This window comes from Lissotriton vulgaris, chromosome 4_2 (assembly GCF_964263255.1).
Source record: "Lissotriton vulgaris chromosome 4_2, aLisVul1.2, whole genome shotgun sequence".
NCBI classification, from domain to species: Eukaryota; Metazoa; Chordata; class Amphibia; order Caudata; family Salamandridae; genus Lissotriton; species Lissotriton vulgaris.
In genome coordinates this window covers 4,884,413-4,907,938 of record NC_141692.1, presented here as the reverse complement: position 1 = coordinate 4,907,938, position 23,526 = coordinate 4,884,413, and positions in this window count along the sequence as shown.

The window sequence follows — 23,526 nt, the reverse complement described above, 5'->3', positions numbered from 1 at the left end:
GGTGTTCAAGTGTGTGAGTATATGACTGAGAGAATGTAAGTGGTCATGTGCGTGAAATTGGATGTGTTTCAGAGTGTATGAAAATGTTGTTCAAGTGTGTGAGTATATGTCTAAGAGAATGCAATTGGTCGTGTGTAAAATTGAATGTATTTTAGAGTTATGAAAAGGATGTTTAAGTTTGTGAGTATATGACTGAGAGAATGTAAGTGGTTGTGTGTGTGAAATTGAATGTGTTTCAAAGTGTATGAAAAGGATGTTCAAGTGTGTGAGTACATGACTGAGAGAATGTAGGTGGTCGTGCGTGTGAAATTGAATGTGTTTCGGATTGTATGAAAAGGGTGTTTAAGTTTGTTGGTATATGACTGAGAGAATGTAAGTGGTTGTGTATCTGAAATTGAATGTGTTTCAGAGTCATGAAAAGGGTGTTCATGTGTGTGAGTATATGACTGAGAGAATGTAGGTGCTGTGTGTGTGAAATTGAATGTGTTTCAGATTTATGAAAAGGGTGTTCAAGTGTGTGAGTATATGAGTGAGAGAATATAAGTGGTCCTGTGTGTGAAATTGAATGTGTTGTGGAGTGTATGAAAAGGATGTTCAAGTGTGTGAGCATCTGACTGAGAGAATATAAGTGGTCCTATGTGTGAAATTGAATGTGTTTCAGAGTTATGAAAAGGGTGTTTAAGTGTGTCACTATATGACTAAGAGAATGTAAGTGGTCATATGTGTGAATTTGAATGTGTTTCAGAGTCTATGAAAAGGAGGTTTCATTTTTTGAGTATATGACTGAGAGAATGTAATTGGTCATGTGTGTAAAATTGAATGTGTTTCAGAGTGTTTAAAAAGGATGTTTTAGTGTGGGAATATGCCTGAGAGAATATAAGTGGTCATGTGTGTGAAATTCAATGTGTTTGTTTCAGAATGTATGAAAAGGATGTTCAAGTATGTGAGTGTATGACTGAGAGAATGTAAGTGGTCATCTGTGTGAAATTGAATGTATTTCAGAGTGTATGAAAAGGATGTTCAAGTGTGTGAGTATATGACTGAGAGAATGTAATTGGTTGTGTGTGAAATTGAATGTGTTTCGGAGTTATGAAAAGGGTGTTTAAGTTTGTGAGTATATGACTGAGAGAATGTAAGTGGCTGTGTGTGTGCAATTGAATGTGTTTCAGAGTGTATGAAAAGGATGTTCAAGTGTGTGAGTATATGGCTGAGAGAATGTAAGGGTTCATGTGTGTGAAATTGAATGTGTTTCAGAGTTATGAAAAAGGTGTTCAAGTGTGTGAGTATATGACTGAGAGAATGTAAGTGGTCATGCAAGTGAAATTGAATGTGTTTCAAAGTGTATGAAAAGGGTGTTCAAGTGTGTGATTATATGACTGAGAGAATGTAAGTGGTCATGTGCGTGAAATTGAATGTGTTTCAGAGTGTATGAAAATGATGTTCAAGTGTGTGAGTATATGTCTAAGAGAATGCAATTGGTCGTGTGTAAAATTTAATGTATTTTAGAGTTATGAAAAGGATGTTTAAGTTTGTGAGTATATAACTGAGAGAATGTAAGTGGTTGTGTGTGTGAAATTGAATGTGTTTCAAAGTGTATGAAAAGGATGTTCAAGTGTGTGAGTACATGACTGAGAGAATGTAAGTGGTCATGCGTGTGAAATTGAATGTGTTTTGGATTGTATGAAAAGGGTGTTTAAGTTTGTTGGTATATGACTGAGAGAATTTAAGTGGTTGTGTATCTGAAATTGAATGTGTTTCAGAGTCATGAAAAGGATGTTCAAGTGTGTGAGTATATGACTGAGAGAATGTAGGTGTTGTGTGTGTGAAATTGAATGTGTTTCAGAGTAATAAAAAGGGGGTTTAAGTGTGTGAGTATATGACTGAGAGAATGTAAGTGGTTGTGTGTGTGAAATTGAAGGTTTTTCAGAGTGTATGAAAAGGATGTTCAAGTGTCTGAGTATATGATTGAGAGAGTGTAAGTGGTCATGTGTGTGAAATTTAATGTGTTTCAGAGATATGAAAAGGGTGTTCAAGTGTGCGAGTATATGACTGAGAGAATGTAAGTGGTTGTGTGTGTGGATTTGAATGTGTTTCAGAGTGTATGAAAAGGTGTTTTAGTGTGTGAATATATGACTGATGGAATGTAAGTGGTTGTGTGTGTGACATTGAATGTGTTTCAAAGTGTGTGAAAAGGATGACAAGTGTGTGAGTATATGACTGAGAGAAAATAAGTGGTCATGGGTGTGAAATTGAATGTGTTTTGGAGTGTTTGAAAAGGGTGTTCATGTGTGTGAGCTTATGACTAAGAGAATGTAAGTGGTCATGTGTGCATAATTGAATGTGTTTCAGAGTTATGAAAAGGGTGCTTAAGTGTGTGAGTATATGACTGAGAGAATGTAAGTGGTCATGTGTGTGAAATTGAATGTGTTTCAGAGTGTATGAAAATGATTTTTTAGTGTGTGAGTATATGACTGAGAGAATGTAAGTGGTCATGCGTGTGAAATTGAATGAATTTCGGAGTATATGAAGAGTATGTTCAAGTGTGTGAGTATATGACTAAGAGAATGTAAGTGGTCATGTGTGTGAAATTGAATATGCTTCAGAGTCATGAAAAGGGTGTTCAAGTGTGTGAGTATATGACTAAGAGAATGTAAGTGGTTATGCGTGAGAAATTGAATGTGTTTCGGAGAGTATGAAAAGGATGTTCAAGTGTGTGAGCATATGACTGAGAGAATGTAAGTGGTCATGTGTGTAAAATTGGATGTGTTTCTGAGTGTTTAAAAAGGATGTTTTAGTGTGTGAATATATGACTGATGGAATGTGAGTGGTTGTGTGTGTGACATTGAATGTGTTTCAGAGTTATGAAAAGGGTGTTTAGGTGTGTGAGTATATGACTAAGAGAATGTAAGTGGTCGTGTGTGTGAAATTGAATGTGTTTCAAAGTGTGTGAAAAGGATTTTTAAGTGTGTGAGTATATGACTGAGAGAATATAAGTGGTCATGCCTGTGAAAATGAATGTGTTTTGGAGTGTACGAAAAGCGTGTTCAAGTGTGTGAGTATATGACAGAAAGAATTTAGGTCGTCATGTGTGTGAAATTGATTGTGTTTCAGAGTGTATGAAAAGGATGTTCAAGTGTGTGAGCTTATGACTAAGAGAATGTAAGTGGTCATGTGTGCGTAATTGAATGTGTTTCAGAGCTATGAAAAGGGTTCTTAAGTGTGTGAGTATATGACTGAGAGAATGTAAGTGGTCATGTGTGTGAAATTGAATGTGTTTCAGAGTGTATGAAAATGATTTTTTAGTGTGTGAGTATATGACTGAGAGAATGTAAGTGGTCATGCATGTAAAATTGAATGTGTTTCAGAGTGTATGAAAATGATGTTTTAGAGTGTGAGTATATGACTGAGAGAAGGTAAGTGGTAATGCGTGTGAAATTGAATGTGTTTCAGAGTGTATGAAAAGGATGTTCAAGTGTGTGAGTATATGACTGAGAGAATTTAAGTGGTCATGTGTGTGAAATTGAATGTGTTTCAGAGTTATAAAAAGGGTGTTCAAGTGTGTGAGTATATGACTAAGAGAATGTAAGTGGTCACGCGTGTGAAATTGAATGTGTTTTGGAGTTCATGAAAAGGATATTCAAGTGTGTGATTATATGACTGAGAGAATGTTAGTGGTCATGTGTGTGAAATTGAATGTGTTTCAGGGTGTATGAAAAGGGTGTTCAAGTGTGTGAGTATATGACTGAGAGAATGTAAGTGGTCATGCATGTGAAATTGAATGTGTTTCGGAGTGTATGAAAAGGATGTTCAAGTGTGGGAGTATATTACTGAGAGAATTTAAGTGGTCATGTGTGTGAAATTGAATGTTTTTCAGAGTTATGAAAAGGGTGTTCAAGTGTGTGAGTATATGACTGAGAGAATGTAAGTGGTCAAAAGTGTGAAATTGAATGTGTTTCTGAGTGCATGAAAAGGGTGTTCAAGTGTGTGATTATATGACTGAGAGAATGTAAGTGGTCATATGTGTGAAATTGAATGTGTTTCAGAGTGTATGAAATGGATGTTCAAGTGTGAGTATATGCCTGAGAGAATGTAAGTGGTCATGTGTGTGAAATTGAATGTGTTTGTTTCAGAGTTATGAAAAGGGTGTTTAAGTTTGTGAGTATATGACTGAGAGAATGTAAGTGGCTGTGTGTGTGAAATTGAATGTGTTTCAGAGTGTATGAAAAGGATATTCAAGTGTGTGAGTACATGGCTGAGAGAATGTAAGTGTTCATGTGTGTGAAATTGAATGTGTTTCAGAGTTATGAAAAGGGTGTTCAAGTGTGTGAGTATATGACTGAGAGAATGTAAGTGGTCATGCAAGTGAAATTGAATGTGTTTCGGAGTGTATGAAAAGGGTGTTCAAGTGTGTGATTATATGACTGAGAGAATGTAAGTGGTCATGTGTGTGAAATTTGATGTGTTTCAGAGTGTATGAAAAGGTGTTTTAGTGTGTGACTATATGACTGATGGAATGTAAGTGGTTGTGTGTGTGACATTGAATGTGTTTCAGAGTTATGAAAAGGGTGTTTAAGTGTGTGAGTATATGACTAAGAGAATGTAAGTGGTCGTGTGTGTGAAATTGAACGTGTTTCAAAGTGTGTGAAAAGGATGACTGAGAGAAAATAAGTGGTCATCGGTGTGAAATTGAATGTGTTTTGGAGTGTTTGAAAAGGGTGTTCATGTGAGTGAGCTTATGACTAAGAGAATGTAAGTGGTCATGTGCGTGAAATTGAATGTGTTTCAGAGTGTATGAAAATGATGTTCAAGTGTGTGAGTATATGTCTAAGAGAATGCAATTGGTCGTGTGTAAAATTTAATGTATTTTAGAGTTATGAAAAGGATGTTTAAGTTTGTGAGTATATGACTGAGAGAATGTAAGTGGTTGTGTGTGTGAAATTGAATGTGTTTCAAAGTGTATGAAAAGGATGTTCAAGTGTGTGAGTACATGACTGAGAGAATGTAAGTGGTCATGCGTGTGAAATTGAATGTGTTTTGGATTGTATGAAAAGGGTGTTTAAGTTTGTTGGTATATGACTGAGAGAATTTAAGTGGTTGTGTATCTGAAATTGAATGTGTTTCAGAGTCATGAAAAGGGTGTTCAAGTGTGTGAGTATATGACTGAGAGAATGTAGGTGTTGTGTGTGTGAAATTGAATGTGTTTCAGAGTAATAAAAAGGGGGTTTAAGTGTGTGAGTATATGACTGAGAGAATGTAAGTGGTTGTGTGTGTGAAATTGAAGGTTTTTCAGAGTGTATGAAAAGGATGTTCAAGTGTCTGAGTATATGATTGAGAGAGTGTAAGTGGTCATGTGTGTGAAATTTAATGTGTTTCAGAGATATGAAAAGGGTGTTCAAGTGTGCGAGTATATGACTGAGAGAATGTAAGTGGTTGTGTGTGTGGATTTGAATGTGTTTCAGAGTGTATGAAAAGGTGTTTTAGTGTGTGAATATATGACTGATGGAATGTAAGTGGTTGTGTGTGTGACATTGAATGTGTTTCAAAGTGTGTGAAAAGGATGACAAGTGTGTGAGTATATGACTGAGAGAAAATAAGTGGTCATGGGTGTGAAATTGAATGTGTTTTGGAGTGTTTGAAAAGGGTGTTCATGTGTGTGAGCTTATGACTAAGAGAATGTAAGTGGTCATGTGTGCGTAATTGAATGTGTTTCAGAGTTATGAAAAGGGTGCTTAAGTGTGTGAGTATATGACTGAGAGAATGTAAGTGGTCATGTGTGTGAAATTGAATGTGTTTCAGAGTGTATGAAAATGATTTTTTAGTGTGTGAGTATATGACTGAGAGAATGTAAGTGGTCATGCGTGTGAAATTGAATGAATTTCGGAGTATATGAAGAGTATGTTCAAGTGTGTGAGTATATGACTAAGAGAATGTAAGTGGTCATGTGTGTGAAATTGAATATGCTTCAGAGTCATGAAAAGAGTGTTCAAGTGTGTGAGTATATGACTAAGAGAATGTAAGTGGTCATGTGGGTATAATTGAATGTGTTTTGTAGTGTATGAAAAGGATGTTCAAGTGTGTGAGGATATGACTGAGAGAATGTAAGTGGTCATGTGTGTAAAATTGGATGTGTTTCTGAGTGTTTAAAAAGGATGTTTTAGTGTGTGAATATATGACTGATGGAATGTGAGTGGTTGTGTGTGTGATATTGAATGTGTTTCAGAGTTATGAAAAGGGTGTTTAGGTGTGTGAGTATATGACTAAGAGAATGTAAGTGGTCGTGTGTGTGAAATTGAATGTGTTTCAAAGTGTGTGAAAAGGATTTTTAAGTGTGTGAGTATATGACTGAGAGAATATAAGTGGTCATGCCTGTGAAAATGAATGTGTTTTGGAGTGTACGAAAAGCGTGTTCAAGTGTGTGAGTATATGACAGAAAGAATTTAGGTCGTCATGTGTGTGAAATTGATTGTGTTTCAGAGTGTATGAAAAGGATGTTCAAGTGTGTGAGCTTATGACTAAGAGAATGTAAGTGGTCATGTGTGCGTAATTGAATGTGTTTCAGAGCTATGAAAAGGGTGCTTAAGTGTGTGAGTATATGACTGAGAGAATGTAAGTGGTCATGTGTGTGAAATTGATTGTGTTTCAGAGTGTATGAAAATGATTTTTTAGTGTGTGAGTATATGACTGAGAGAATGTAAGTGGTCATGCATGTAAAATTGAATGTGTTTCAGAGTGTATGAAAATGATGTTTTAGAGTGTGAGTATATGACTGAGAGAAGGTAAGTGGTAATGCGTGTGAAGTTGAATGTGTTTCAGAGTGTATGAAAAGGATGTTCAAGTGTGTGAGTATATGACTGAGAGAATTTAAGTGGTCATGTGTGTGAAATTGAATGTGTTTCAGAGTTATAAAAAGGGTGTTCAAGTGTGTGAGTATATGACTAAGAGAATGTAAGTGGTCACGCGTGTGAAATTGAATGTGTTTTGGAGTTCATGAAAAGGATATTCAAGTGTGTGATTATATGACTGAGAGAATGTTAGTGGTCATGTGTGTGAAATTGAATGTGTTTCAGGGTGTATGAAAAGGGTGTTCAAGTGTGTGAGTATATGACTGAGAGAATGTAAGTGGTCATGCATGTGAAATTGAATGTGTTTCGGAGTGTATGAAAAGGATGTTCAAGTGTGGGAGTATATTACTGAGAGAATTTAAGTGGTCATGTGTGTGAAATTGAATGTTTTTCAGAGTTATGAAAAGGGTGTTCAAGTGTGTGAGTATATGATTGAGAGAATGTAAGTTGTCAAAAGTGTGAAATTGAATGTGTTTCTGAGTGCATGAAAAGGGTGTTCAAGTGTGTGATTATATGACTGAGAGAATGTAAGTGGTCATATGTGTGAAATTGAATGTGTTTCAGAGTGTATGAAATGGATGTTCAAGTGTGAGTATATGCCTGAGAGAATGTAAGTGGTCATGTGTGTGAAATTGAATGTGTTTGTTTCAGAGTTATGAAAAGGGTGTTTAAGTTTGTGAGTATATGACTGAGAGAATGTAAGTGGCTGTGTGTGTGAAATTGAATGTGTTTCAGAGTGTATGAAAAGGATATTCAAGTGTGTGAGTACATGGTTGAGAGAATGTAAGTGTTCATGTGTGTGAAATTGAATGTGTTTCAGAGTTATGAAAAGGGTGTTCAAGTGTGTGAGTATATGACTGAGAGAATGTAAGTGGTCATGCAAGTGAAATTGAATGTGTTTCGGAGTGTATGAAAAGGGTGTTCTAATGTGTGATTATATGACTGAGAGAATGTAAGTGGTCATGTGTGTGAAATTGAATGTGTTTCAGAGTGTATGAAAAGGTGTTTTAGTGTGTGAATATATGACTGATGGAATGTAAGTGGTTGTGTGTGTGACATTGAATGTGTTTCAGAGTTATGAAAAGGGTGTTTAAGTGTGTGAGTATATGACTAAGAGAATGTAAGTGGTCATGTGTGTGAAATTGAACGTGTTTCAAAGTGTGTGAAAAGGATGACTGAGAGAAAATAAGTGGTCATCGGTGTGAAATTGAATGTGTTTTGGAGTGTTTGAAAAGGGTGTTCATGTGGGTGAGCTTATGACTAAGAGAATGTAAGTGGTCATGTGTGCGTAATTGAATGTGTTTCAGAGTTATGAAAATTGTGCTTAAGTGTGTGAGTATATGACTGAGAGAATGTAAGTGGTCATGTGTGTGAAATTGAATGTGTTTCAGAGTGTATGAAAATGATTTTTTAGTGTGTGAGTGTATGACTGAGAGAATGTAAGTGGTCATGCGTGTGAAATTGAATGAATTTCAGAGTATATGAAGAGTATGTTCAAGTGTGTGAGTATATGACTAAGAGAATGTAAGTGGTCATGTGTGTGAAATTGAATGTGCTTCAGAGTCATGAAAAGGGTGTTCAAGTGTGTGAGTATATGACTGAGAATGTAAGTGGTCATGTGGGTATAATTGAATGTGTTTTGGAGTGTATGAAAAGGATGTTCAAGTGTGTGAGCATATGACTGAGAGAATGTAAGTGGTCATGTGTGTAAAATTGGATGTGTTTCTGAGTGTTTAAAAAGGATGTTTTAGTGTGTGAATATATGACTGATGGAATGTGAGTGGTTGTGTGTGTGACATTGAATGTGTTTCAGAGTTATGAAAAGGGTGTTTAAGTGTGTGAGTATATGACTAAGAGAATGTAAGTGGTCGTATGTGTGAAATTGAATGTGTTTCAAAGTGTGTGAAAAGGATGTTCAAGTGTGTGAGTATATGACTGAGAGAATATAAGTGGTCATGCCTGTGAAATTGAATGCGTTTTGGAGTGTACGAAAAGCGTGTTCAAGTGTGTGAGTATATGACAGAAAGAATTTAGGTCGTCATGTGTGTGAAATTGATTTTGTTTCAGAGTGTATGAAAAGGATGTTCAAGTGTGTGAGCTTATGACTAAGAGAATAAAAGTGGTCATGTGTGCGTTGTGGTAAATAAAATTACCTAGTCATAATTTCTATACATTATTAAGGAATAAGGATAGCTCATAGAATGAGAGCCAGAGTCCGTGGTGTCCGAGTTAACAGGGCTTTATTTAATGGCTCGAGCCAGGGGGAGAATCGGGTTCCATCACCACTAAGGTTCAGGAAGGGATGTCACATATTTTATTAACATCATACATTATATATAGTAAAACCATACAATTGCAGTGAATACAGTAGGCGTAACACTCCAGGCGGAGCAAGTGAGAAGAGACATAAGAACATATGGGCGTAAAAGAAGGTGTGTACGGAGGCGTACACGAGGGTGTGCACCTAATGAGTCATAGGTGTGTCATAGGTGGGTGGATGCATAGAGGAGGTCTGCAGGATCAGCAGAAACCTTTAACTTACATGTGCGCGCAACTGGTCATGACGTGGAATTGACGTGTAACTGGGGAGAGCTGGGGGCTGTGACTTTAGCACTAGTAGAGGAGTCTGAAGTCTGGGATGTCAGAACGACCTGTATCTTTGGCATATCTGATATCTTATGTTTGGAGGATGTATTATCTGAAGTAAAGGTCTCTCGAGTAAAGGCTGTTCATCACTAAATGCTGGTGTGCGTATATATTTCTTCGTGCATGGTGCGGGGGCCATGGGCCTACTATGGCAACGGGTTCAGTAAATCACTTGCATGGAGACAGGAAGGCTAGGCCCTACGCTCTGCAGGCGGAAAATGTTTACCTCTTTCACTAGAATGGAATGTGGTTTTTTTGCGGAGGCTGAGCAGATAACTATAGGCAAAATACCGTCTTGGCAGGCAGGCCAGGCTGGGCACCTCTCGGCTGGGCAGGAAGTAAGGGAGAGGTCAGGGATGCATACCTAAACTGCAGCTTTCAGAGACAGAGAAGAGGCTCGGAGCCTGAATTCAGGGCCTGGCTCGACTGGGCCAGAAAAACGTGAGCTTCTCGACATTTAAATGTGTGCCATGTAAATGCATTGGCAACATAGGCCTCAGTACAGAATTAACGTTTCATTCATGGAAGGCCTAATAACAAACATGTTAACCTTAGACGGAAATGAAGAGGCATTATTATTACAGGCACGGGAAGGGAATTAGATGAACATACATAGGGCATACATGGGGCATAAGTACATGGATAGGGTGCGAGTGGGGGACACACTGACCATATAAAATTTCTATTTCCTCATTCCCTCCTTGTTCCCTACTGCACCCTTTATGATACATCTATTTTCATGAGACCATCTATTTGTTCATATAGCATCATTTGCTCGTCCTTTCTCATACATGTACGGGAACGGGAACGTGGACGTGGACGTGGAATACAAGCAGTGGCACACAAGCCGCAAATTGCTGGGCCACATTGCAGACAGAGACAACAACTGAATACTATGACCAGTATTATTCCTAGGAAGGACAATACCTTCCATCCCCAGGCTGATATCACACTCCAGAGCCAACCGGACCAAGTCCAGGTGCCTGGATTCTGGTGTATCTGATGAGCTATTTTATGGAGCCTTGTCATAGCTGCATACACTGACGGTGCGTTATTAGGAATAAACACACAACAACTGGAGCCGATCACTCTACAAGCTCCGCCCCTATCGGCTAGGATGACGTCAAGAACAAGGCGGTTCTGAAGAACAACAAGTCTCATAGCAGACTGTTCTTCGGTTAAGTTTCCTAAGGCAGAAGTAGTCTCATTCACTACTGCTTCCAGTGTTCTTGTTAACCTGCGTATTTGTTTACTGTTTTGAATGGGTCCTATGAAGTAAAAGAATCCTTTATTGAAATCTGAATATTGCTCTAAAGTTGTTTCGGTCTGATCGACAATTGGGGAATCGATCTCCCTCTTGTGTCTTATATGTACGAGTTGGGAATCGCGGTGATAATGGGATGGGGCTAGAAAAACAGGTGGCAGTAGGAACGCAATATAACACGTTCCACCACGGTCTAATGGCAGACGTACATAGGCTGTCTGACCACAAATGAAATAGGAATGGCGGGAAGCTTTGAAAGTAGACTTTCCTTTATCATTGAACTCGACCACAGTATTACAATCACTGTGTCCAAGATACACTGAACCATTCTTTCTAACGCATAATTCACCTTTTACTGGTAGGACTGTTATAAACGATGAACCTGTATTGGACTCGGACTGGACGTTCAGAATCATAAAGTTAAGGGAAGCATTCCCTTGTTCATAAACTTCATTTTCTAGATCGGTTCCTTTTCTTTGGGGAAGACCGTCCTCGTCTGGGAAACATGCCTTATTCATAACCGTATTCAGGTCTCACCATATCCAATCGTCTTGGGAAACTATAGACTTTCTGTCTAATGATGACATTAAAGCAAACCATGCTCCGCACGAACCATTGTGCGAAAACGGATAAGGAAAGAGGGGCAGAACTCCCTTCATTTTCTGATAAGGTGGGAGTCGGCCACATACCCAGCAATTCGTCACATTGCTGGTCTGGTGAGTATGGTGTAACATACGAATAAAAGTGTTGTTGCGCAGTGCTAGTCGATAGGATAGTTCATGAGGGGGCAGGTCACTGAATGTGTGCTCTACAGTGTCATTGAAAGAAGAATGTACATGTGAACCACGAGGAGGAAAGAAAACATGTAGCGTCAAGCTTATACATATAATCGATATACTTAGAAAAAACATAATGACCAAAGTAATAATGCATCTGCTGCGTAGGTTTTTGCAATATTTGTCTTTCATTTGATTTCGCCTATCTCTCTCACTATTTGGGTCTATGGTCTCATACATGTCAGGAACCTGTCTAACCGCTTCACCCGAGGGGGACTTAAACAATTAAACGCTGTCTGACTTACTAGACCGTAATTTAGACCTGTACTCCTGTTGCGGAGTTTTTTCTAGCAGAGGGGGTTTAGTGTCAATATCGGAACAGTTCTCTGAGACTTTCGTGAAACAGTCCTTGGAATCCTTTATCGAGCCAAGTCCATGGAATCGTTTGACGTGGTGGGCATGGATCCAGCCCTTGCGTCCTTCCACTTTGATAGCCGTCCTCGTGGTCAGTAACACTAACTTCGGCTCACGCCAGCGGAGCTCCAGAGGGCTTGAACGGTCGAAGTTGTGGATGCAAACTAGGTCTCCTGGAACGATTTTGTGGCTTTTCACCTGGGTGTTGTCGGGGAAAGCGGCGGCAACCTGTGAACGACAAGAGAGTAGTGCAGACATCAAGGAAGCCAGGTAATCTGTCAGCATATTACTGTAGACATCGGTAATTTTTCTCGGTATAGGCGTACCCCACATATTTGGCGGTCTACCGAAAACTACCTCATAAGGAGATAGTCCTGTTCTGGAATGAGCTACCATACGCATGTAAAAGAGGGCAACCGGTAAGGCTACCATCCAATCCACACCTTTTTCTGCACAGACCTTCGCTAGCTTAGTCTTAAGAGTCTGATTGTGTCTCTCTACGAGGCCTGCTGCCTCGGGGTGTCGTACGCAATGGAATTTCCACTGGTACCCTAACAAGAGTGATACTTGTTTCATGAGTTCAGAAGAGAATGGCTGTCCATTATCTGAGTACACGACACGGGGCAAGCTGTATCGCAGGAAGAATTCTCGGACCAACTGCTTGGCAGTGGTCACGGCAGTGTAATCTGGGACTGGGTACGCTTCTGTCCATCTAGATAAGGCACATACAACTATGAGGACATACTTGAATCCTCGACATCTGTCCATCTGAATATAATCCATCTGGAGGACTTCAAAAGGGTGATCAGGAGGATGAAATCCACCTTGTTCCACGGAAATGCCTTTGCCTGGATTGAACTGACAACAGATCATACAGGTACGTACTTTCTGTTTTGCTGCTGCACGTAAATGTTTGTTGAACCAGATATTCTGTATACTGTCTAACATGGCTTTTTCTCCTAAGTGTGCTGGACTATGTGCTGTATTTATGATAACTTGAACCATGGAGCCGGGAAGAAACCATGTGGCTTTGCCTTTTGTCATCCATCCCTGATCTGTCGGGACCCCTCCTTGTTCAGTCCATTTCTTGATTTCGTCTGGAGTGGCATGTGTCTGTATGTCGAGTACATCTTGTGAGGGATCCATGACTGTCATGCAATTTGTCAGTGATGATACTTCAGTCCTTGTCGTGTCAACTGGAAGGTCAGTTTGAGTCTGTGCTGTAAGTTTAGCTGTTCGATCTGCCAGGTCGTTACCTTGGGAAATAATGTCTGTGATTTTCGTGTGTGCTTTGCACTTCATGATTGCTATGGCTGTAGGCAAGTGTATTGCTTCTAACAGAGCTTGAATGAGGGGACCATGCTGAATCTTGGCTCCGTGGGAGGTCAGAAAACCTCTCTCTTGCCAGAGGACTCCAAAGTCGTGAACGACTCCGAATGCGTACTGTGAATCTGTGTATATGTTTACTTTCAAGTTCTTGGCTCGTATGCAGGCTTGTGTCAGAGCGATGAGCTCTGCTGCTTGAGCAGACAAGGTGTCAATTCGTTGTGTCTCTATAACTTCAGTATCAGTGGTCACTGCATATGCGGCCACTAACTCTCCTGTGCTTGTTCTCATGCATGAACCATCCACATAAAGTGTCAGGTCTGGGTCGGGTAATGCAATGTCTGTCAAGTCTTGTCTGGGCTTCGTCACTGTGTTAATTACTTCCACACAATCGTGTGGTGTAGGGTCTGCTGTGCTTGAGGGTAAAAGCGTAGCAGGGTTCAGGATGTTGCAACGTCTGATTTCTATGTGTGGCTGAAATAATGTCAGTTCATAACCTGTCAGTCTCGCTATAGTCAGGTGCTGTGTCTGTGTCCTGTTCAAGGGAACTTCCACTGAGTGTGGAACCTGTACTGTCAGGGGATGTCCTAACACTATGGAGTCGCTTTGTCTGATTGCTAGAGCTGTTGCTGCAACTGATTTGAGGCACGCAGGCAGAGCCTGGGCCATTTGATCCAATGTACTGGAAAAGTAAGCACAAGGCTTGTGTTTCCCTGCCTGATCTTGTGTGAGAACAGATAATGCTGTGCCATCGCGTTCAGTAACAAAAAGTGTAAAAGGTTTGCTGTAACATGGTGTCGCTAAAACTGGTGCTTGACATAGAGCTTTCTTCAATTCTTCAAATGCTAGTGTATGTTCCTGAGTCCAAGGGAGGACAGTCGAAGTCGCTGCCTCCTGTGTTGTCAACTGTATGAGTGGTTTGGCTAGATATGCGTACTGAGGAATCCATTGTCTACAGTATGAAGTGAGGCCGATGAAGGCCCGTACTTCCTTTTGTGTCTTGGGCTGTGGAAGATGTGCAATTAACTGAATGCGGTCAGGTGTCAACTGTCTACCCCTCTTGGACAGCAAGTGCCCAAGGTATACCACTTGCTGGGCACAGAATTGTAACTTTGAAGGGGACACTTTGTGCCCCTTTTCTGCCAGGAAGTATAAGACTGTCAGTGATGCACATTCGCAGTCTCGTTCTGTCCGTGCTGTGATCAAAAGATCATCAACATATTGGAGGAGTGCAGTGTCAGTAGGCATGTGAATACTGTCTAGTTGTCTTTTCAATGCTTGACTGTAAATACTAGGACTCTCTCTGAACCCTTGAGGAGCTCTCGCAAATTTGAAGCTTCGGACATTTAAACAGAATCCAAAGAGATACTGGCTTTCCGGATGGATCGGGACACTGAAGAAGGCGTTCTTGAGATCAATTACAGTGGAGAACGTCGCTTCGGAATCAATGGCAGTCAATAATGAAGAAATGTCTGGGGGGGGGAGCACCTCTGACACAGCGATAGCGGAGCGCCGAAAGCGCTAGGAGCAAACAGCCTACCTGTTCCACGCCACATTCCACCTTGGAGGTCCGGAGACCGCGAGCACCAGGCACGCCACCGCCGCCCCGGGACTACAGGTCCCGGCAGTCTTAGCGGTGGAGGCGCGTTCCCTGACGCCTGCCCAAGGCGCCAGGAGGGGCGGATAAAAACACAGAGCCCTCGGTGTAGCGGGGGGAGCACCTCTGACACAGCGATAGCGGAGCGCCGAAAGCGCTAGGAGCAAACAGCCTACCTGTTCCACGCCACATTCCACCTTGGAGGTCCGGAGACCGCGAGCACCAGGCACGCCACCGCCGCCCCGGGACGACAGGTCCCGGCAGTCTTAGCGGTGGAGGCGCGTTCCCTGACGCCTGCCCAAGGGGCCAGGAGGGGCGGATAAAAACACAGAGCCCTCGGTGTAGCGGGGGGAGCACCTCTGACACAGCGATAGCGGAGCGCCGAAAGCGCTAGGAGCAAACAGCCTACCTGTTCCACGCCACATTCCACCTTGGAGGTCCGGAGACCGCGAGCACCAGGCACGCCACCGCCGCCCCGGGACTACAGGTCCCGGCAGTCTTAGCGGTGGAGGCGCGTTCCCTGACGCCTGCCCAAGGCGCCAGAGGGGCCCTCAAAGGCACGAAAAGGCTAGGCTAGGCCTTTCCCCTTACATCTTCCGGCTGATTACTAAGGTACTGTGTCCTGCCTGTTATTTTGTTCATCAAACTGTATTGCTGTTATCGGCCTGCCTTCGTTTTGTCACTGATTGTCAGCCACAACACATTATTCCATTGGCTTTTATCAAATTCATCTGAAGGTGAGCCTTTTGTAGCCTGCCCATAGCCATAGTTTTAATAATGGTGAAAAAACGGGCACCTGCCCCGGCTGAAACTGTGAATACTTTAGATTCATATCTGGTACAAGTGGTTAACGATATTAACAATAAATGAAGGCAATCTCTTGGCTTGAGTCAATCACCTATCTTGCCTTCAGAAAGCCCCTCGACAAGCGTACTAAGCACAGCGACATCTGAACTACCGCTAGAAAATCCTACACTAGATCCAGCCGATGTGAATCCTCAAGATAATGGAACTGTGGATGTCGTCGATGTTGACTCTGACCCTCAAACAGATAGACTAGATCCAATAGATTTATCAGTCAATGCTATCAATGATTCAAACCATCAGATATCTATTACGGACGCAGCCTCACAATCCCAGCAGCCCACTACACGGGCTTTCAGAGCTTGCCGAAAATCCGTAGCTAAACGGGGGGGAAAACATCTAGGTAGGAAAAAGGTCACCACCCCACCCCCTAGACGGCAAGGGAAACATGTGGAACTCGACACTGATAGTGAGCCAAGAAGCACTAATGATGATTATCTTTTTAATAGGATCCAAGATATGATAGACATCAAAATCAAGACTATAATCAAACCTCTGATCGGGAAATTGGATAAACTAACATCCGAGGTCAAAAAGTTGGGCGTGGTACATAGCAAGTTGGCCGTCGAGGTTGAAAACTTATCCTCCCTCGTCACAAATTTAATACCCACAAATGTGGAGGTTACTCCAACTGAAAGTAATCCGCAATCCATCCAGCAAGGGTCGTTGCTTCCGCCTCCATTACCACCACCATTACTACCTGTACTTGGTCAGGACGCAGATGCTGCAGACCCCTATATTAGTATAACTGCTCCCACAGTGGGAACACAGCAAGAGGATGCTTCAGCCCAATTCATTCTGGAAGCCTCACCGGTAGTTCTGGTGTTGGCAAATGTCCCTGCTCTATCACAAGGTAAAGTAGAGTCCAATCAGGATCTAAAAGATAAAGCGTTATATTGGCTCACTAACAACATGTATATGTCAGAACAAGGGTTCGACAAGTTGGCAGGGGACATTGTCATGTCGAGGAGGGTATCTTGGATCGGTAGCAAGCCCAAAAAATTCAAAGGGGATTGCGTCATTCTAAACTTCGCAAATGCGGAAGTTCTTCCAGACATTTTGAGTAATGTTTTTCCACCCCAACGTCGCAGTGGCTCCATTGTTCCTCTCACCCTCAAGTTCTTTTTTGACGAGACTAAGTTTGGTACCTTACCTAAATTCCCCAGTTATAATAGACATACCAATACTAGTAGCTGGAGAGGGGCCACCAGACCTCGACACCCTATTGGCTGGTTACAACCTATAGCATATCAGGAGCCAGGAAGATTCCATTGCCCGATTGAGTCAAACACCAGGCCTGTCCTGGCACAAGAGCCAAGAGGTAATGTTTGGGGTTCAGGTTTCCTGGGCGACGATCGTAACGCCCGGGGCTTTAGGCCAACACACTGGCTGAGAAATGACCAGTTCCTGCAACACCCAAATACTCCACAACCCATGTGGAACTCAGTTCCATATGGTCAGGGTCAGGTAGCTACCCCGTTTGATTGGGGTTTTAGTACAGGCAATAGGTTTGCCCCTCTATCTGACTTAAACACCTGCGATTGACTTGAACCAGGAGCCGAGCAAGTAAGGGAGGTGCCAAATGATATATTATCAGCAAGTGGTGGTCTGGTATCGCAACAAACGGCTGAAGGAGAATCAGAGGGCGTAAATGATTCAAGGTTACCCACTGACTCATGTAAGATCATAAGTTGGAACGTAGCAGGTTTAAATGCAAAACGCCAGGATCAAGCTTGGCTGAGCTTTGTTTCAAAATACCACATCATCGCCTTGCAAGAAACCTGGGACACATCTAACAACCTCTGGTGGGATGGCTTCACCAGCTTCATTAAACCCGCAGTCCCCAGTAGAGCGGGCAGAGCCAAAGGGGGCTTGGTGATCTTATTTTCATTAGCCCTAAAAGGTAGTTATAGGCAGATCAGCGTTGACTCTGACAACATCTTAATGGTCGAGAGGGTGATCAACAAAGAAAGCAGGACATTGTACGTTAACTTTTATAATTCTGGGAACAGCGAATATAGCGGCTGTAATATCGCCAACTTGGATAATATTTTAAATACAGTATCACAGGATATCAATTTAGCTTTTGAGTTTATTTTATTAGGCGATTTTAATATTCATCCATGTGAATTAGCCTGTAAGGGAAGAGATGTTAACGAGGCTGAGGACGCAGCCATACGGGGACCTCACTTCGAACATTCTGCAGATGGGCAGGAGCTTGAAGAGCTATTGGCTAATTTTGACCTGTACGAACTTGACAGTGGCCTGAGAAATCCAACGTTTACTGGCGCCCAATATGGAACAGTGATTGACTATATTTTTGTTTCATCAGGCATTTTAAATCGGGCTATGGCCTACTGCACAGTCTCTTCACACTATAGCGACCACAACCCAGTTCTACTCGAAGTGGCTTGGGGAGCCCATATGGGGGCACCACCAGCAATTACCAAAACGGCACACCCCCTGAGGACCTCTGACCAAGATAGACGGGGCAAAAATAATTTCGGAAAAGTTTTATGAAAAATGCTACCCTAAAATCAAAGCTCAGGTGGAGCTCTGTAGAGACTCGGGCACCCAAGGGAATATCAGAATAGCAGCTTACGAGGCAATATGTGATCAGGTCTCTAAGGACCTTCTTGCCAAACCTATCCAGGGAGCCCTTGGACATAAGCGATGGTTCGACCCTGCATGCTCGAAAGCCCACAGAGAACTGCTGGCGGCACTTAAAACCGTTCCTAGGGTCAAAGAAGACATTTCGAGATTAAGGAAAGCCTATAAAGCAGCCATAAAGAACCGTAAAGACAATATTAAACGCGAATCATGGGACAATCTCCTTTCAGCGGCTGTACTGAAGGACAGTAGGAGATTTTGGGAGATCATCAAACAGCCCTTATTTCTTGATGACAGTAATGCTCCCATGGATTGCATGATTACTGACGAGTCTTGGCTGTCTTTTTTTGAAAACGTATATGGGGGCGACGATGAAGGAACTAAAAAAGGTATACCCCATAACACAGATGTTCACCCTATTATCTTCAATCCGCAAGAAGTGGAAAAAGCTCTGCTGGCAACGACTAAACATAAGGCACCTGGTCCAGACGGAGTACCCGCTGATTTTTTCATGTTTTCACCTAAACTGTGGGCTGAGGTCATGTCAAACGTGTTTAATGCAGTTACCGGTAATCCAGCCCCCGCCTCATGGGCCATATCTACCATTGTCCCCATCTTTAAAAACAAAGGACGGCGGGACGATCCCGCATTTTATAGACCCATATCCCTCTTGGACTCAACCGTAAAAATCCTGGGTAGAGTCCTCTTATCCAGATTGAGGGAGAACGTTGAGGGTTGTGGCGGGTTGTCCGAACTGCAATACGGCTTCAGAGAGAGAAAAGGGACCATTGAACAATGTATTAACCTGCACTTACTCATCTCTAAGTATACGGTGGCTAAGGAGGGTTCGGTGTTCCTTGCATTTATGGACCTTTCGTCGGCGTTCGACCTTGTTAACAGGTCAAAACTGTGGGCGATCCTGTTGGAGATGGGCATCGATGAGGCTCTGGTTACATTCATGGCCGCTTTGCATCAGGAGCTATTTGCAGCCGTACGAGTGTCAAATAACGGTAGATGTACTCCACTGTTTAAATCTCTAAAGGGGGTACGGCAAGGTTGCATCTTAGCCCCCACGCTTTTTACCATCTATATCAATGGCCTGGGGGCACATCTGCGTGGCCAGGACGCGGACGTCCCGTTTGCAGGAGATGTACAAATTCCGGCACTCCTGTACGCGGACGACGCTGTGCTGATAGCCCGCACTGGTGTTGGACTTCAGCTCCTATTGGACGCCTTCGGATCTTTTATGGATAATTTGGACCTGAAGGTTAACGTTTCCAAATCACATATGATGGTAATGGGGCGTGAGTGTACCAAAAAAAGTCATAAATCATTCTTTTGCAGAGGGGTCCCTGTCTCAAAGGTAACTACATTCCCCTACTTGGGCGTTCTGTTTGACCAAAAGGGTACATGGGGGCCACAGATAAGAGCAAAAAGGTTGGCCGTAACTAGGTCTTCCTCAGCGATCCTGAGCTTTGCGGGTAAGTTGGGAGCTAGGCCAATGGAAGCCCTTCTGAAGATCTATAAGTGTAAGCCTGTGGCTATTGCTCTATATGGATCTCCCTTGTGGGGCTATGTAAATCTTGATCCTATCCAGAGAGCAGAAAATAGATTTATTAGATCCCTTCTCTCTGTACCCCAGTCAGCCCCAACTTATTCGATCCATCAAGAGGTGGGCGTACCCTATTTGTCGGATTTATTGAGCTTAGCGCCCCTGATCCTATGGCTGAAAATGTGGTTGAATGAAGATCTCCCACTGAATCATAAAATACTGAAAGATGTTCTTTCTCTAGACAAACATAGGAGCATTCCATGGCTGGCCTATCTAATTAAATCATTCACAGACTTGGGCCGCCCAGAACTTTTTTCATGCCCAGAAAAAATCAGGGCCTTGGACATAGCTCATATAAAAAAGGCATTCATGGAAAGGAAGGAAGCGCGACGCGAGGATGTCGAACTATTGAAGCCCACAGTTAGGTCACATAACCTTTTGGTTAGTGCTCCCTCTCTTGCACCTTATCTCAGTTTCGTTACGCACCCTTACCATAGGTTTTTACTGACAAAGTTTAGGTTTAACCTGTTACATTTTTACTTAGATTCTTTTAAGCGATGGCAGAAGCCAGATCTAGCCCCACCTTGCAGTTGTGATGATTTCTCGGTGCAGGACACAATGCACTTCGTCATGTTCTGTAGCTTGTATCATGAGCAGAGGAAAAAATATTTGCTCCCCATTCTGAAAGAAGCGGGTTTTACACAGGTACGCCCGGCGCTGCTCTATTTACAGCTTTTGACAAACCCCCGTACAACCTTCTGCATTGCAAATTTCCTAGTGGCTGCTGCTAGGGTGAAAGCTGCTGGTCAAATTTCGCCTTAGCAATTTTGTATATAGTATTTTTTAAACGTATATGTAGTTTGCTGCTTTTTAAGAAAACGTAAGGTTATGCATGTATCCTATGTCATGTTTTTATTGCTTTTGTTTCTTTGTATGACTTGGAATAAGTCGAATAAAGATATCCTGACTGACTGAAGAAATGTCTGGAACCATCCCTTGCCCCGATCCTCTGGAACTCCCTTCCCCTGGATCTGCGATCCATCACCCTGTACCCGCAATTTCGTAAACATCTCAAGGCCCACCTGTTCACAAAGTCTTTTGACTAGATCCCCAGCAGTCTCCCCCGCCTTTTAGTTCTGGACTTGTTAGCTGTAGCGCCAAGAAACCGCAGGTGTATGAGCGCTTTACAAGTATTTTAAAACTCAAACTCAAACTCAAACCACTGGGTACTGTGGTATTATGCATTTGTTCAATTCTCGGAGGTCAATCACTAGTCTGTAGACTGGTGGTGCATTCGGGTCAGTTCGTTTAAGAATCGGAATGATAGGAGAATTACATATATTGGAGTCAGTTTCTACAACCACTCCTTGTGCAATGAGTTCGCCAACAATTTTCAGTAATGCAACTACAGCATCAGGTGGTAACTTGTTTTGTCGGATTCGTGGCAGTACACCTCCTTGCTTGAGTGTGACACGGTACGGTGTAATGTGCATGTAACCTACATCAGTCGGACCTTGCGCCCATAAATGCTGTGGTACATTTTGAAGTCTGGGGTCAAAATCTCTTAACACATAATGTCCTTTAAAATCACGTAAGAACAATCTCACTCCTTCTGGAGAACAACAAATCACTGCTCCTAGTTCTTTCAATGTTTTTATAACAAGCAAGTTTTCTGGACATAACTTCGTAAGCAACAAGTGAGACAATGGACCAACTTCTAGGGAAACTGGCTTTGACACTTTGACACTTTGACACTTCGTTAACAATAGGCTTTCCTGAAAAACCCAGGGAAACATTCTGTGAGCCTGAGAGGGGTGCCCCTGGAACCTCGTCATGACTGATGGTAGTTCTGCTCGCCCCTGTATCAATCAGAAACTTTCTGTCTTTTCCCAATACACGACTATGTACATAGGGACCTTCTTGATCTACCGGAACCTCAATAAGGGGTAAGTCAACCTCCCTCTCTAGGCTATTTCATGAGTACTGCTGATAGTCTGGATAGTCTGACTGTGCATACTGGTACATCTGTTGTGTGACATCTTGTGTAGCAGCAATGGGTTGAGGTACAGCTACTGTCTGTTGCGTGTTCTGTGGAGTTTGCGTGTTCTGCTGAACATTATCCTGTCTAGGAGGACGCAGTCTTTCTTTTGTCTTGCCTGTAGCTATGTTATGTTTCAGGACAGCACATTCATTTATATAGTGTCCTGGCTGTTTACAATAGTTGCAGTTCCCTTTTACAGGTGCCGCGCCCTTTTTATGGCCATCGGCTGGAACTGATTGGGCAACTAGTACTTTCATTTTCGTGTCTTTCATGCGTCTCTTTTCGTGTTCCTGTTCTTCTCTAATTCGGTTCTGGTGATACTGTAACATTTGTAACATTTGGGATGGGCTATTTGCTTTCCAGGTACTCTCGACTTTCAGTACTCTATTCTTGATCTGGGGTGAGGAATTCTCTACTAATTTGGTGACAAAAAGATGTGGATACGATTCACTACTTGTCTTCAGACCACTATTAATAAGAAAACATTTTTCGAACCTGGAATAAAAATCACTAGTATCTTCATCTTGTTTCTGTTTACAGGCTGAAATAGCATCCCAATCTTCCTTTTTAGTAGTCAATAATCTCGGCAAAACTTGTATCAATAGCTCGGGTAATTCTCTAGCTTTTTCTGAAAGACCAATACCAGGGGGTCGTGTTTTATCTTCGTCTTCTAATTCTGTCCAGTTAATCTTTTTCTCTCGCACCTCCCATTCTTTCTCTTTAAGTTTTTCGTAAATACCTGCTGGTAATAGTACTTTCAACATTTTAATGATATCCGCGTATGTATACTCCCCCATACGGAGCATGTCTTTTAATTCACGGTGGAACCCTGCTGGATCTTTATCATGACAGGGCAGTCATTTTTTCATTTCCAATAATTCCATTTTCGTCAATGGCATGTAAACGAATACTCGTTGAAGTGTACCTGCGTCAGTCCTAACGGGATGAACCTCTCGTAGGGGGTTCTGTCTGTCTATGTAAAAGGTCTTTCTTTCTCGATGTGGGGCAGGAATCGAGTGCGAAGTCAGAAAAGTTAAGTACCAGTGTCGTTGATCTAGAATGACATTAATTAATTCAGAACCTAGGCCTCTCCATCTTTCCAAGAGTAAGTCGTCCAATAATTTATACAAGGGACCTGGATCAGAATGCTGACTCTCATACAAAGTGGATCATGTAAATGAAATGAAATGAAATGAATGAAATGAAATGAAAAACGATTTTTAATGCGCAACTAAGCCCAGATGGGCGTCAAGGCGCCTAACCAAATAATACCAGATAACAGAGACTGATCCTAATTACGGATAAGCCCTGACAAAACACCAGGTCTTGAGCGCCTTTTTAAAGGAAGACAGAGAAGGTTGCATCTTAATCTCAAGAGGTAACAAGTTCCATAGTTTGGGAGCAGCAATGGAAAAAGCTCTGTTTCCCCAACGAACCCTTTTGGTACGTGGGACAACCAACAGATTCATCTCAGAAGATCTTAAAGATCTACCAGGCTGATACCGGGTCAGCAGGGCACCAAGGGGGTCAGAAGAGCCCTCTGCCAAAGCTCAATAGACAAGACAGAGGATCTTAAACGAGATCCTGAGATGAA